The 17,148-nt window shown below is 44.5% G+C and overlaps 1 protein-coding gene across 1 annotated transcript in view; it reads right to left on the bottom strand.

Moving 5' to 3' along the window:
* Nucleotides 1-17,148, bottom strand: part of LOC311101598 (ubiquitin carboxyl-terminal hydrolase 43-like) — a 92,617-nt gene that overhangs the window by 60,245 nt on the left and 15,224 nt on the right. The gene's annotated exons all lie outside the window — the stretch shown is intronic.

Raw genomic sequence — 17,148 nt, 5'->3', positions numbered from 1 at the left:
CAGAGGGGATGAACAGATCAGCATAAAATATATTAAATTAATATCCGCCTAGTTCGAAAATTGTGGGATGTTGTTCAGCAGTCTTATTTTCCTATTAAAAGGGGATATTCAAAGGCAGTGGAAAGTATTGACATGAATGCAACCCGCTTGGGGTACTTCTCTCTTTATTCTTTAATCCACTCACCTACAGCAGAGCTGAACTGGCCTTGGAAAAAGATAAAAGAGGAGGAAAAAGCGATAAAACTAACAGAGACTGATCACTGAAACCATGCAAGGTCAAAAAAACAAGCTGGTCTGGGACAGCACACAACGAGGGCATAGCAGAGCTATGTGATAATGAATGACGTCTCCTAGTCAGAGATTAATTGAAAACTGTCCCCTCATCAGTGCTGATTTGAGTAAACTAATCCAGCTAGCCCTAGCAGCACCGTCAACAACAACAGCAGCCATGGTCTTTGCTCCTCCTTCATCGTCACTTCTGAGGGTGTCTCTATTCTAATGGTGGTTTGTGGCCAGTGTGACTCTGTGGAATAATAATTACTGCAGATGCTGTAATGACACACCATGGATGCAGTGTAGTCATTTGAAACCAATGTAATGTCAAATCTGAATCATTCTCTCACTATGGTATCAGGGTCATGGTTGCACCATTTCATAAAACCACGCTGTCTTGTGACAGGAGTGCCAGGAGGAGATGTAGTTGTGATGGATATTTTGGTACAGCAATTGTAAAAACTAAACAAAAGGTACCATACCATAGGCACTGAGACAGGATGGATGACTGAGAAAAAGAGAGGTAATACTGTATAATGTCATTAGGGGCATTCATTAGGCATAATTACCCCTCTCATTTCCTGGGATGAAACAAATATGTTTTATTGTCACATTCACCAGATAGGTGCAGCGAAATGTGTTGTTTTACAGGGTCAGTCATAGTAGTACGGTGCCCCTGGAGCAAATTAGGCTTAAGTGCCTTGCTCAAGGGCAAATCAACAGATTTTTCACCTTGTCGGTTCGGGTATTCGAAATAGCGACCTTTCGGTTACTGGCTCAATGCTCTAACCGCCATCCCTTCATGAATGTCTTTGAAAGAAATCATGGTAAATCAATTTAACAGCAAATAACAAAACAATTTGCTGGCTTGATTATCGATCAGTACTGTTACTGAGCTCTCACAATCTCTCTTCGAGGACGTGTGAAACTTCAACATGCCTCTGCACTATAGTCAATATCAACTGCACAATATGTGCTCACTGACAATGTGCTTTCCTTATTGTCTATTTCCTGATTTATACAGTTACGAACACAGTTACCGTAGCTGATTTGCATCAAAGTATAGGTAAGAGGACACAGTTCAGCCTTTATTCCTGCAAAACAAGCACATTGTGGGATAACAATGGTTATAAATAAAAAATAAAGGGAGCATTATGCGCCAAAGATACTTTCATCAGATTTTCAAGTGCAAAAGGAATTTGAGCTGCCATTTGCCTTTAGGCCTTCAGGATTTAGTGAAGTAACATGACGCACTTCAGATGCCTAGCAGAGATATTTCATGGTACACAACTGTACATTATGGAGTAAATATGTGACTACAATAGAGCCTTTGTGTGTGTGTGTGTGTGTGTGTGTGTGTTTGTGTGCATGTGTGTAGCTCCCAAACTGAAACGGCTTTGACTTTGAAGGTGACATTTGTCACAAAGAACATTTGAGGTGTCTGGATTATTTTATATTGCAAATAAACATTCATACTTTCAACATTCAGCACCTGAACAAAGCCACTGGATGTACATGTACACGTTTAACCATGATAACAAATCTCTGACTCACCTTTTCTTATCAAGAGTGGTTGACTTGGAAAAGGCCAAGCTAAAACCACATTTCCATGTTAGCACATTATTACTGTAGTAACTAGAGCGCTGTACCTAGACGCCAGGCACTTGAAAATGCATTGTCATCATATCATTTTAGCCTTCATATGACAGGCTCATGGAGGCTGTCAGAGCATTATTGCTCGCCAAGTCTCTGCTATTGTGTTAACTCTCTCTGTTGACTCTTTCTCCACCACACCACACCACACCACGTCTCCTGTCCTGATCCCATAATGACTGCCACTGTTCCCAGGCAGCCAGCTCAACCATGACCCCGTCTCACAAGTGGAGCTGAAAGGTGGTTCTGTGGAAAAAAGTGTAGTGGTGTGGGAGTGCTCAGGAGGAGATTTCCTCTAACTAAGCAACGCCACTGAGTCTTTTCTTCCAAGTCCACTTCAGTTTAGCACAGACCGGAATGTGACCGACGCATGACCTTCCCCTCTTGCACGGGGCTTCAATAGGCACATACAATGACAAATGTTCCCTCTTCTCTCATTTCCCTCCACTCTCACGTTAGTGAGTCACTCTATGGTTTTAGCTCTCTCCATCACACTCTACCCCACTCAGTCACTCCCTCATCCTTCTCTCATAACATTCTCTCTTTTCCCCTCCCTGTGTGGTACGGTCATGCTCTGCTGAGCCTCCTCTTATTGGTCAAGGGGTAACATGTCTTTAGAGCAGGCATTGAGAGCAGAGAGAGAGAGGTTATGTGGTCTGCTCCCATGAGGCCTATGCTCCTACAGAACATAGAGCTAGCTGAATTCATGCCCTACTACCACTCTCTGGCCTCCTCAGTGACAGAGTTGACTGGAGCTGGAGAGCTTATACATTCCAGAGCTATCTTTATGCAGAGATAACAACACAGTGTTCAGAGACCAATGAGCCCAGCCCAGACACGGTCTTATCACCTCACTAAATTCCCTGGTCAGCCTGGCCAAGTCATCAGACTGCGAGGCGGCAGCAGCATGTTAGCAGCAACTGCTCCTAGGGCTGGGACCATACCAGTATCGCAATCTTTTTTCCATGGCAAAAATGTAAACACGAAGCAGATCAACTATTTGGTCCTTTAAAAACCTGCTGTATGTAAAATACTGTGTGCTATAGTTTGGAAAGTAAATACATGTGACTCTGGATGACAACATTATGATGTTTGTTTCCAACATTAGGGCTGTTTTCCTAAGGAAGTCAATTCTGCTTCGTGTTTTGTTTCCTTGTCACGATACTAACGAGTATCCCGATACTGGTATCGTCCCGGCCCTACTAAAGACGTGAGCACAGTGAGAAACTGAGACACTCAGCATGCTGGTATGGTTCAGTAAGGCAGAAGTCATCTAAACTGATCAGGCTACATAACGATTTCCATTAAATTAACTAAAACTGCTACTGTGCTCAAAGTAATATTTTTACAGTTTTTATTTATGTACCGCAAAACTTCCATTAATAGCCCGGGTGTTTATTTGCTTCAATCACTGAACACAACCAGCGCTTATTAGAGACAGGCTTCTATTTGAGCCAGGTGTCTCTTTCCTTAATGCACACAGCTTTTGCTCAATAAAATGTTGAAAAGACTACCACACTGTTTAATGTGACCAGTATGACCAGTATAAACATTATATTAACAAATCCATCGCAGATCAGACTTGCAAAGACTAGGACAACAACGACTTCGCGCTTCAGCACCATTCTCTCACTCGTTGTGTCTTGTATCCCCCGTAGTTGAGCCAACCATGTCAAAACACACTGCTGTCTCATCTATGGAAATGATGTTGCTCTCCTCTATCTTCTTTTACGCAATCTTTACATTATTCACTGAAGTTCACTCGTAAACAACTCATTTAGACCCGGCATTTATTTGAAAAAGGCGATTATTTGCTGAAATGTGTGCCGATGTCCGGCTATTAAAAATGTAGATGCTATCTTGAAAATTGGTTGTCAGAAAAAGGTCAAGCTCAAACCTGATAGAAATGCCAGTAAAATGGGTTAGGCAGAAAAAGGTGGAAAGTAGATATTTTGAGTCAACATAGAAAGCCTGATTTTAGGACAACACTTATTCCTTCTGAAAATATAGTCATTTTGTGGTAATAGCACAAATACCATGGTAGTAGAGCCTACAGTAATGTATCTGCTGGGACAAAATGCTGTAGCTCACTGTATGTTCATTCATGATGAAGTTTGTCCCCCTGTCAGTGGGATGTTTTCTATCTTGTACAGTTTCTTGTGAGTTGTACACACACACACACGCATGCCCGGACATACACACAAACACTTAGCAAGGCAACAGACTGATGTACAAGACGGGAACATAATGTACTGTAATGCGTGTCCTTGATAAACGCTTTATCAAATGACTCCTCTTGTCATGGACACAAAGAGAAACAGCAAGTTGTCAAAAAGCCAGTGTTCATGTCTGCTGCTTCTTCTAGGCCATCAACTCTGTGACACAAAACAGCAGTATGTCTGTGATGGATGGAGCCTTAGTGCTCTGCTATAAGTGAACATGGAGATAAACACATTTTCAAAAGGGAGATTCAGAAGAAATTAAAATGACAGTTCTAAGATGAGGTGGCTGTGGTTGAGTGAGTCTCACTGACAGAGCAGAGCCCTATAATGGAGAGGAGAGGCCAACTGATGAGGGAACTTTTCATTAGAAGCAGTGGACAAATAATGATTTATTACTAAACCTGTATAAATAGCTTCATCAGCAAAGGCTATGATTGCTTGCCTGCCGCAGGCAACTTAGTCATATTTATTTGACTTTGCCCCAGTGTTCTTATTAACAGCAATACTGAGTAAACAAACTAACAGACGTTTCATTTGTTCAACTTAGTGCTTGGTAGGGGTGGTGGGAGGCATCACAACAACCTCAGACACTTCAGCATCTAAATTGAGTAAAATAAGCTGAATTTAATTTGGTCAACAAATATTGCCATTAAAAGCAACTACCCACTGGGCACAGACGTCTATTCCACGTTGGTACAACGTAATTTCATTGAAATGATTTGTGAACAACGTTGACTCAACCAGTGTGTGCCCAGTAGGCATCCTTAAAGATTATATCAAGTAAAATAAAATAAATTGACATTATGATCAGCAATTATCCCCTTGAAAATTATTTCAGTCACAGATACAGTACAATATCGCAAACATACAGTAGAACCACATGAAGAAAAGCATGGTCATTGGTCACAAGTTTGTGTTCAGGATGGACATAGAGTAGATCGATACAGGGATCACAGTAAATGTCAGATCAGATTATCATTTGATTGGCTTATTCCAATGGCTTATCAAAGTGTCCTTTCAAACAGTTCTAGTGAAAGTCCCTTCTAAAGAAAGTACTCTGCTGTATCTATTTACAGTATAAGACCACACTTTACAAAGTGAATGATTATTGTGAAGGGGCACTTGACTGGGCACAGAGGACATGAGGACATTGATGAAGTCTGAAAAGAGAACATGGAGGAATTTCAGCCACTGTCAGTTTAATGCACAAAATAGAACTCATCATGTAGTAGTAACGTGCGACCGCTAATACCCAAGATATGTTAAGTTGTGAAATTGTCAACCTTGCTTAATCCAAAAGCCTCAATGCCAGGAGAGGCGTGTGCCGATACCCCGGGAGTAAGGAGAACATTAAAACTCCAATCCCTCACCCTGGCCCCTACAGCGGAGTAATTGATTTCTAGGATTTAGATAAATTACAAAGATACAACTGAGTGGAAGGACTAGGGCCTAGTCGCTAGCGCAGCACTGTCAACGGGGGGGGGGGGGGGGGGGTCACAGAGTTAATCTATTGTTATTCCTGAGCTGACTGACCAGAGAAAAATACTTCAGCATTGTTATCGGCTAGCGAAAGTGGACGGTGGCTCAAAGGGGTCATTTTCTGTAACCACCAGAGCATGCCAGACAGTTTTGACAGCGATTTAAGTCCGTGTCCAGACATTGGTAAGTGTAAAATTGAAGGATAAAATCGAGATAATAAGCGCTACAGTGCAAACAAACTCCCTGATCTTACAACGCTCCACCACGCTCGAGGCCATTCACTTCACACAGTAAACACAATTCCCCGGTTGAGATGCCATTAAAAACGGACTTGGCACTGGTAGCACTGAGAAGCACAGTGATTCCCGTCGGAAACATTCACCCATCGTCAGCTCTCCACAGAGTGTAATGACAACACCAAGATAGATAAGGATCACAACAGGACTTTATTTCATTGTGGTGCTGACTGAGAGCCTGCAATCACACACATTAACAGAATGGTCTGTCCTCTAGTGAGGTCTTAAATAATTAACCCAAATGTCACCCATAGTGATTCATACCAGTGTTCAGGAACCTGGGCACTTTCACTCCACCGCAGAGGAATTCCGGCAAATGTCCTGCGTGGATCACCTGTCTCGTCCTGATGGATTTTCAGGGATGGAGCGTAAAGGGGGACGAGCATTCCCAGTAATGGCCCTGCCATGAATAATTTAAACATCCATGGAAACACAGAGATGGACATGTGCCTGTGGAGGGTGCAGAGCACTATAGAAGAGTGATTGAGAACAGGGGCTGCGGCAGCAGAGCCCTAACCTCTCTGATAGAGCTGAACACACAGACAGTGAAAGAGAGAGAGCTGACACGCACAGCGTTAATGAATAATGGACGTCTCCCTCTGAGAAACCTCCTACCACGTCCCTCTCTAAAAATAGCCCCTTCTTTAGTCAAGGTGGACAGGGGTATCAGCACTACTGTCAGAGCCCCACCTCATAGGGAATCACTCTTTGTGGGAGCATCGTTATGGACATGCTAGGTGGGAATGATCTGCTGAACAGGGTGTGTAGTAGATGTGTAGTGGCCTGCTAGATGATGTGTGTGTCTGGTCAGGTCTGGTTAGTAGGAATATGTTAGAAAGCAGACCTGTCCAGAGGCAGAATTCTGGCCTGGGATCCGTCTGTGAGGTCACAAAGGGAATCAGCTACAATGAACCCTGGCATCTCAGGACTGGTTATACACTAAATGACCAAAAGTATGTGGACACATGCTCGTCGAACAACTAATTCCAAAATCATGGGTATTAATATGGAGTTGGTCCTCCCTTTGCTGCTATAACAGCCTCCATTCTTCTGGGAAGGCTTTCCACTAGATGTTGGAACATTGCTGCGGGGACTTGCTTCCATTCAGCCACAAGTGCATTAGTGAGGTTGGGCACTGATGTTGGGCGATTAGGCCTGGCTCACAGTCGGCGTTCCAATTCATCCCAAAGGTGTTCGATGGGGTTGAGGTCAGGGCTCTGTGCAGGCCTGTCAAGTTCTTCCATACCGATCTTGACAAATAATTTCTGTATGGATCTCGCTTTGTGCACAGGGGCATTGTCATGCTGAAATAAGAAAGGGCCTTCCCCAAACTGTTGCCACAAAGTTGGAAGCACAGAATCGTCTAGAATGTCAATGTATGCTGTAGCGTTAAGATTTCCCTTCACTGGAAATAAGGGGCCTAGCCCGAACCATGAAAAACAGCCCCAGACCATTATTCCTCCTCCACCAAACGTTACAGTTGGCACTATGCATTTGGGCAGGTAGCGTTCTCCTGGCATCCGCCAAACCCAGATTTGTCCGTTGGACTGCCAGATGGTGAAGCGTGATAGAATGCATTTCCACTGCTCCAGAGTCTAATGGCGGCGAGCTTTACACCACTCCAGCCGACTCTTGTCATTGCGCATGGTGATCTTAGGCTTGTGTGCGGCTGCTCGGCCATGGAAACCCATTTCATTAAGCTCCCAACGAACAGTTATTGTGCTGACATTGCTTCCAGAGGGAGTTTGGAACTCGATAGTGAGTGTTGCAACCGAGGACAGACAATTTTTACGCTCTTCAGCACTCGGCGGTCCCGTTCTGTGAGCTTGTGTGGCCTACCACTTCGCGGCTGAGCCTTTGTTGCTCCTAGACGCTTCCACTTCACAATAACAGCAGTTACAGTTGACCGGGGCAGCTCTAGCAGGGCAGAAATTTGACGAACTGACTTGTTGGAAAGGTGGTACCCTATGACGGTGCCACATTGAAAGTCACTGAGCTCTTCAGTAAGGCCATTCTACTGCCAATGTTTGTCTATGGAGATTGCATGGCTTTGTGCTCGATTTTATACACCTGTCAGCAATGGGTGTGGCTGAAATAGCCGAATCCACTAATTTGAAGGAGTGTCCACATACTTTTGTATATATAGTGTACCATGACCTCTGGATTGATTCTGACCTCTGGTTGAACTCTACTTTCTGCTGTCTGTTCCTGGGCTCTGCAGAACGACAACTGCCCACATGAAGAAAATACTATAGTATACTATGGTATAAATACTATAGTATTCACTTCAGTGTTTTTGCGGACTTTACTGTAGTATTGACTAAATTCTGCAAAAACACTACAGTGAATACTGTAGTATACTGTAGTATTTACAGTTAACTATAATATAAATACTGTAGTAAAACATAATAGTAATTAATGTAGTGTTTTTGCGGATTGTAGTATACTGTAGTATTTACTGTAGTGTTTTTGCAGACTGTAATATACTATAGTATGTACTATAGTGTTTTTGTTTTGTTATCTTTGACATAGAAGTGGAGGCTTTGTCCTTGAGGAACCCTATTGGAGATATACTAAAAGAGAACATTTTCCATAAACTGTAGGTAGTTAGGACTAGGGTCTGAACGGATAGTTTAGAGCTTCTGCTCTTTCTTATAATCTGTATGGAACACAATATATGATCTATACTTAGCATGTAAGTTTCTCACTTATGGGTGGCACAAATTGAGATATGGGGGAGGGGAATGTGTAGGGTATATGCAAATTCAATACAGTAGTATTTACTACAGTTAAAAAAGTGTACACCACAATCCAGATTGAATTCTTACAGTACCCTGAAAGCACATGCTAGTGACAGTTAAGTTAAATTGTTTGCCTTGAGTCTTTTGATGTGTATTTCTCAAAAGTGCTGAACCTTGGCCTCCCGAGTGGTGCAACGGTCTAAGGCACTGCATCGCAGTGCTGAGGTGCCACTACAGCCTCAGGTTCGATCCCAGGCTGTGTCACAGCCGGCTGTGACTGGGAGACCTATGGGGCGGCGCACAATTGGCCCAGCGTCGTCCGGGTTAGGGGAGGGTTTCGCCGGCGGGGATTTCCTTGTCTCATCGTGCTCTAGCAACTCCTTGTGGCGGGCCGGGCACCTGCAAGCTGACATCGGTTGTCAGTTGAACGGTGTTTCCACTTACACATTGGTACGGCTGGCTTCCAGGTTAAGCGAGCAGTGTGTCAAGAAGCAGTGTGGCTTGGCAGAGTCGTGTTTCGGAGGACGCATGGCTCTCGACCTTCGCCTCTCACGAGTCCGTAGGGGAGTTGCAGTGATGAGACAAGATCGTAACTACCAATTGGGTATCACGAAATTGGGGGGTAAAAAATATAGAAGTGCGGAACCTGGCTACATACAATGTACTATATATATGATCTTCTAGGGAGTAATACATTTAGCTTTTTTTGCAGTTGTTGTTCTTATTTTTTGTGGGTAATTTTTACCCCTTTTTCTCCCCAATTGGTAGTTAGCCTTGTCCCATCGCTACAACTCCTGTACGGACTCGGGAGAGGGTAAGTCGAGAGCCTTGTATCTTCCAAAACACAACTCTGCCAAGCCGCACTGCTTCTTGACACACTGCTCGCTTAACCCGGAAGCCAGCCGCACCAATGTGTCGGAGGAAACACTGTACAATTGGCGACCGAAGTCAGCGTGCATGCGCCCGGCCCGCCACAAGGAGTCGCTAGAGCGCGATGGAACAAGGACATCCCGAGCTGGCCGAGGCGCGGGAACCTGTCGAGCCTGACGGGACGGCCAAGGTGTGGGAGCCTGACGAGCCGGCTGAGGCATGACGTGGGATGGGAGTCTGCCGAGCCAACCGAGGCAAGGAAACCTCTCGAGCCAGCTAAGGCATGGAAGCCCGACAAGCCAGCTGAGGCACCCCCGGTTCCTTCGGCCGCGGCATCCGGACTCGACGTCACCAACCCCAGCAAAAACAAAACAAAAACTTCCTGATGCTTCCAATTTTGTGTGTCTGCATTCTGTAACGATCTCGGTTCGACAGACGCTGGGAGACAGGAAGCAAGTACAGGGTGATGATTTAATAAATAAAAACATGGAAGAAAACACAGACAGCGTCTGGACAGGGGAAACAAAACAACATCAATGGTGACACAGGGATCAAACAGAGGAACAGACAGATATAGGGGAGGTAATTAACAAAGGGAAGGAGTCCAGGTGAGTCCAATGAGCGCTGATGCGTGTAACGATGGTGACAGGTGTGTGTAATGATTGGCAGCCTGGCGCCCTCGAGCGTCAGGGAGGGGGAGCGGGAGCAGGCGTGACAAGAGGAGGTCAGCAGGGGATGATGTGACTCAGTCCTGGTCTCTCTGACCTCATGTCAGTCATGGCTAGTGGTCTACTCAGAGCATTTACAGATTTTCAACCATGGTAAAACCCACTGGTGGAGCACAATTGTTGGCATCCTGTAACACTCTCTTATCTAGTGTATGAGGTAATCTCCACAATGCTGCAGTCATTGGTAACCTACAGTAGATATTATTCTATAGAGCAGACTCGCTAAACATCCATAGTAAAAAGTATAATAACAGTAAAAACATTACAGCCCAGTGGAGAGAATCATCCTCCACCAATGCTGAGTGGATCTGACCTGCCGTCCCGCTGCTTGTTTTCATAGAAATACCATCAAGTCTGAAACAAAAAGAGGGAGGAAACACAGCACTTTTTGGAAGTGGCTGAATATGACTTTGTGAAATTAATCATTAGTGTCTCATAAGCCGAATTGGCTTTAGGGAGGCATCAGCGGAGGCAGAGGGAGAAATTCCTTCTAATGAAGGCAGGTAGGTCTCCTGAGCTGATGGGGTTTATTACTATGCTGCTGACACACTGTGGTGATAGCCAGGAGACAACACCCACAGATGGGGATATAATGACAGGAGCAAAAGTCAAGAAAGACTAGTAACTATTTATATATACCACCTCTGTGTAATGGCTTTGGAATATACTTACAGAAACATGTACAGTATGTCTATCAAGAGCCATGAACTGTAAAGAATGCTTACAGCAACTGTATAAGGTGTTATAAATGTATTATACACAGGTGGTTTACAAAACATGTTACCCGATTCAAAATTACTTATCAAAGATATCCAAATAAAGTGAAGTGAAGTCAAACGGTCATGGAAATCTGCTGCCAACTAGCCTATATAATTATGAACCTTTTTACAGGTAGACTTGGAGAAGGCATTCCACACAGAAGTGGTGGCTCAGCGACAGTGCAGTATATAGAAATGTCCTTAACTGCTCCTTAAACCTTGAGTGATACATTGGGGTGTCTGAGGCATCTTAATTGTGTCTGTGCCAGTGGAACCCCGGCAGACTGCAGATACATTTTAAAATGTCCTTTTTCAAGAACAGTGCTCCTGGCAAAGGGAGGGACGCTCTCAAATTAAACCTCCATGAGAAGTCAACAGTTGAAAGATCACACACACAGCAATTCACACACACATGCGCACACTCACACACACACACACACACACACACAAAAACACTCTCAGGCTCTGTGGGGAAGCGATACAGAACATGAGCCCAGTATGTATCGGCCAATCAACACTAATCTGGGTTAGAGTTCAAAGGAGAACACAAACACAGAGCGGTCATATTGGTACCCTTTCCTCCAAGCTGCTTTTCCAGCTGGGTGGCTCCGAGTCACAGGAAGCCATTCTGATCTACAGCGCAGACAGAATCAAAGGTGGGGAGAGGAAACACTCACAGGCACAATAGGCCTGCACCCTGCCCTCCCTGACTGGAAAACAGTGACCACACATGGCCCATTGTGCCGGTCGGTGCTGCTGTAAGTCATGTTATTGTGGTTAGGTATTGGTGGGGGGCTTAGTTAGTGCACTCTCTGTAAATTACAACAGATCTTTATGAGGAGACAGGGAAGAGAAGAGAGGATGATGCCTTAAAAGGTTCTGAGGATAGTGTTTCTGACCTTGGTGACCTTGATACTTATAGCTGTGATTGTTCTCAGCGTGGCTGAGGAACCAGTGCAGGACATAACTCTTCATTTGACCCTGCATGGGAATGTCCTGCGTAGTGACCTTCTGTTGTTGAGAGTCTCTGGTAGCTAGCCTTCAGTGCTATCTCTTTTCCTGGCTTGCATCATGAGTACCACTGATCATAATCCTCTTTGTCCCAAGACTGAACCCTGAACAATGTGCCCCCCCTCTGCTTCTCTATGGGCACAGATACAGTAGATTCCCAAGGCCCTCTTGAGAATATCCCATTCCCTGAAGTGAATGGCTTGGACCAGCTCAAATCTCTCAAAAGCTTTTTTACTGCCTGTGTGTTTGCTGTGACAGCACTGACTGCATTACATCCACAGTCCCCTACTCATGTTCCAACTCTGTATGAGGGCTGAGGGTTCACTGAGAGCAAAAGTCCTTACTGTACCCAAACTGCTCCTTGTTCTGGATAAGTAAACACATTTGTAAATCAGATACAAATAATTGAAATATCATCAAACATGACAACAGTTGCTGTACTGTACTGAATCTGCAACATTGATGTCCTTGAATGGAGGTTTGCTTATCTGTCAGTCTGTCACTACCCGTTAAGGATTCCCCACCCACAGCCACACTGTTATACAGAGCCCAACACAACCCTGTCTCACCTCTCCCTCTCTTCACTAGCAGTGCTCAACAAGCGTCTCTTTCTTCCTCCGGCTTACAAAGGGCCGCATTCATGATACAGAGAGAGAGCTTCACACCAGCACTGTTTCCTAAGTGATAAACGGTCAACAAACTGAATGCCAGTTCCATGATGTGACTACAGTGTGTGTGTGTGCCTGCGTGTGTATTTCTTTTTAAGGAACTCAGTCGAGCTTACAACTTACTCTTGATAATAGTAATAGTAGAATGCACAAGGTGCAATTTCGAAATTGGGTGTAGTGCATCATCAGTTTTCCTCTTGTCATGTCAGTCATTGCAGACCTTAGAGAGCTATTTATAACTTGTCCGAAATGTCCAGATCAACTAGCCCATGTCAGCTAATATTTTTTACTAGGTATTTTAGCCTGTTGATTTTGTTGTAATGTTTGAGTCGCTCAGATATAACATGAACACACATAAGACATGGCAAAATGTGTAGAATTGCAGGAAATGAGCTTTAAAACTGCAACATTTTCTCTCGGCCAACAAAAGGGGTGTGAAAAGTTTGTTTCATGGACAGTACTTGTGCCCATAGAGGGAGGGCGCGGCATGTTCCCCAATGATTGAAGGGGGGCCAGAGTGAAAAAGTTTGGGAACCACTGCCCTAGAGCTTGGAAGCTCAGGGGTGGGAGAACTCCCACTGTTCCTCCGGGTCTCTTGTGCTGCTTATGGTGACCAAACGTGTGCTGAAAAACAATTAATTCAGCCCCTGGGTTAGCAGGGAGCTCCCTCCCTGGGCTCTGTGGTGACATGAGAGGACTTACAAACCAGTTGCCTCCCTCCCTCCACCCTCCCGGTGACCCGGGCTTACTCCACTGGCACTGCAATAGCTCCGGCAGGGTGGCAGAGTTGCAGCCTGCCACAGCACAACAACAAACACAACACAACAAACCCTCAAACTCCTCTGAACTACCTCTTTCAAGCCCCTTTTCCCAGACGTCAACAAGGGTTTGACTATTTGTGATGTGAGAAGGATAAACACAGTTAGATGTGATAGATGTCTGAGCAGTGCTAAAATGGGGAGACTTCTCTTCATGGAGTCTGTCACCTGAGAGAGCCAACTGCCCACACATTTTCTATAGGAGGTCAGGGCTTTGTGATGGCCACTCCAATACCTTGACTTTGTTGTCCTTAAGCCATTTTGCGACAACCTTGGAAGTATGCTTGGGGTCATTGTCCATTTGGAAGACCCATTTGCGACCAAGCTTTAACTTCCTGACTGATGTCTTGAGATGTTGCTTCAATATATCCACATACTTCTCCTTCCTCAAGATGCCATCTATTTTGTGAAGTGCACCAGTCCCTTCTGCAGCAAAGCACCCCCACAGCATGATGCTGCCACCCCCGTGCTTCACGGTTGGGATGGTGTTCTTCGGCTTGCAAGCGTTCCCCTTTTTCTTCCAAACATAACTATGGTCATTATGGCCAAACAGTTCTATTTTTGTTTCATCAGACCAGAGGACATTTCTCCAAAAAGTACGATCTTTGTCCCCATGTGCAGTTGCAAACCGTAGTCTGGCTTTTTTATGGCGGTTTTGGAGCAGTGGCTTCTTCCTTGCTGAGCGGCCTTTCAGGTTATGTCGATATAGGACTCGTTTTACTGTGGATATAGATACTTTTGTACCTTTTTCCTCCAGCATCTTCACAAGGTCCTTTGCTGTTGTTCTGGGATTGTTTTGCACTTTTCACACCAAAGTACGTTCATCTCTAGGAGACAGAACGTGTCTCCTTCCTGAGCGGCATGACGGCTGCGTGGTCCCATGGTGTTTATACTTACGTACTATTGTTTGTACAGATGAACGTGATACCTTCAGGTGTTTGGAAATTGCTCCCAAGGATGAACCAGACATGTGGAGGTCTTGGCTGATTTCTTTTGATTTTCCCATGATGTCAAACAAAGAGGCAGTGAGTTTGAAGGTAGGCCTTGAAATACATCCACAGGTACACCTCCAATAGACTCAAATTGTGTCAATTAGCCTATCAGAAGCTTCTAAAGCCATGACATCATTTTCTGGAATTTTCCAAGCTGTTTAAAGGCACAGTCAACTTAGTGTATGTAAACTTCTGACCCACTGGAATTGTGATACAGTGAATTATAAGTGAAATAATCTGTCTGAAAACAATTGTTGGAAAATATACTTGTGTCATGCACAAAGTAGATGTCCTAACCGACTTGCCAAAACTATAGTTTGTTAACAAGAAATTTGTGGAGTGGTTGAAAAATGAGTTTTAATGACTCCAACCTAAGTGTATGTAAACTTCCGACTTCAACTGTATGTTAGTCGACAGTCATATACCTTTGTTGGCATACCCCATATCATTACAGAACATGTAGCATTAGCTTAGTACTAATTTAGATGCAGCTGCATGAGAGGTGATGTCTGTCCATCGATTAGTCAGCCATGTATTTCAGGCTAAATGACTCAGTAGACTGTCATTATTAATAGCTTTGGCATTAATGAGGACATGCTGATGTGATTTTCAGGGCAGGTTAATAATGACTTCCACAGATCTAATTGAGGTCAATATAAAGCATGATTCCTATTCCTGTCAGTATAAAGCCAACACAGAGACAAGCAATGAGCCTCTGGAAGGGGTTTTCTTTACTTAACAGCCAGAGCGGAAAAGATCATCTGATGTTGAAATCAGGCTAATGCATACATGATGAAGCCATGACAGCACCAGGGCCTATGCTGTTGCCATGGAGAGAGAACAAAGGCTCTGACACTAAAGCCCCGTTTCTACTGGCACTTAAAATTAGGGCCAAATTCGAGCTGGCTCTAATGGAATTCTCAAATTCGAGCTGGGTCGAGGGAAATCTGGGCCAGCGCAGCCCAGTTTTACAACTGGTGCCAGCTTGATTAGAATTCGGGCTGGTGATGCCGTTACTATGCAACCACCAAGCTGATCACTGCTGGATGCTGATACAACGTTTAGCTAGCTCGTCTGGGATTGTTGCTGTTAGCTAGCACATGGACAAGCAGTACTGCAGTAGTCAGACATGACACGAATTACCACCATAGCTGGATCCTTCATTCATTTTTGCACTACACAATACACTTTTATGAGAACAGTCAGCCCTCAAATCCTAACTAACTAACGTTAGCTAGCACATCAGAGTTTAAAAAAGCTAGCTAGCTAACGTCAGCTAGCAGGAATTTTAGCTGGCCAGGTCGTATTGAAAGCTAGCCAGCTACATCATCTCAAACCTGTCGTCTGGTTTGCTTGGTTAGCTAGCTAGCTAGCTAATAACCTATGCCATGGCAAGCAAGGTAGGAATTAAGCTAGCTAGCTAGCCTGTTATGCAATATTAGCGAAACCAGCTGCAGCCACATATTGGCTACCTAGCAACATGACATCATTTCTCATTTCTGGAGGCAGTGGAAACACAATTTGAGCTAGCCCACCAAGGCCAGCCCAAACTGGGTTGACTTCAAAGTGCCAGTGGAATCAGGGCTTAAGGGGCCACATAACAGGGAGGAAGAGTCCCTCAGACAGACAACACAATAACAAGTTCAACAGTTCAAATGTGTCTCCTTCACACAGAAAGATGAACCAGGAGGTGTGGTGTGGGAAGATAACCAAATTGATATTACCAGTTTGTCTTGCATAAACTAAAGTAAAAGTGTGTAAAAGCAATGATGAAGCAGAGCGGCACACTGTCAAAAACAGCAGGTTTTCGTCCCTCACACCGTCAGACTCTTGGGTGTTAACAAAGTGTGGTGACTTTTTCCCTGACGTGTCCCAGACTTATAATGACAGGCCTTATCAGCAGTCCTCCAGTCCCAGCCTCCTCTGATGTCCTCTGTGGCCTCATACGGAGAGACAGAGACACAGTCCAGATCACCTCCTGTGCCCTCTGGTCCTGCACTGAAGGGCAACCCATCTCAGACACAAATTGAAGCTTTGTTCAAGTATTAGATAGACACTGCATAGTACTGTATATTACCAGATAAACAAAGAGGGGGGTGTCAACAGAAACATGGAGATAGAGGGAGGGGGGGGATTGGAGAAAGGGGGGAAGTGCGTGTGAGGGGACCTAATGCTCATTGCTCACAGCAAACAACCAATTTTAATGGCTCAATGAACTGAGGCCCATACAAACACTCACTGTCACACACACACACGCACACATCTCACAGAGCATCACTTAGCCTACACACATGCATACACCCATATACACAAGAACACACCCACCCATAAGCAAACACACTAACCTGTTGGAAGATACAGTTGAGTCCTCTGTAGCTCAGCTGGTAGAGCATGGCGCTTATAACGCCAATGTAGTGGGTTCGATCCCCGGGACCACCCATACACAAAAAAAATGTATGCACGCATGATTGTAAGTCGCTTTGGATAAAAGCGTCTGCTAAATATTATATTATTAAGTCTGAAGTTTACATACACTTAGGTTGGAGTCATTAAAACTCATTTTTCAACCACTCCACAAATTTCTTGTTAACAAACTATAGTTTTGGCAAGTCGGTTAGGACATCTACTTTGTGCATGAC

The sequence above is a fragment of the Coregonus lavaretus genome, assembly GCF_964263955.1.
Source record: "Coregonus lavaretus genome assembly, chromosome: 2".
NCBI classification, from domain to species: domain Eukaryota; kingdom Metazoa; phylum Chordata; class Actinopteri; order Salmoniformes; family Salmonidae; genus Coregonus; species Coregonus lavaretus.
This window is presented reverse-complemented; position numbering and strand designations above follow the sequence as displayed.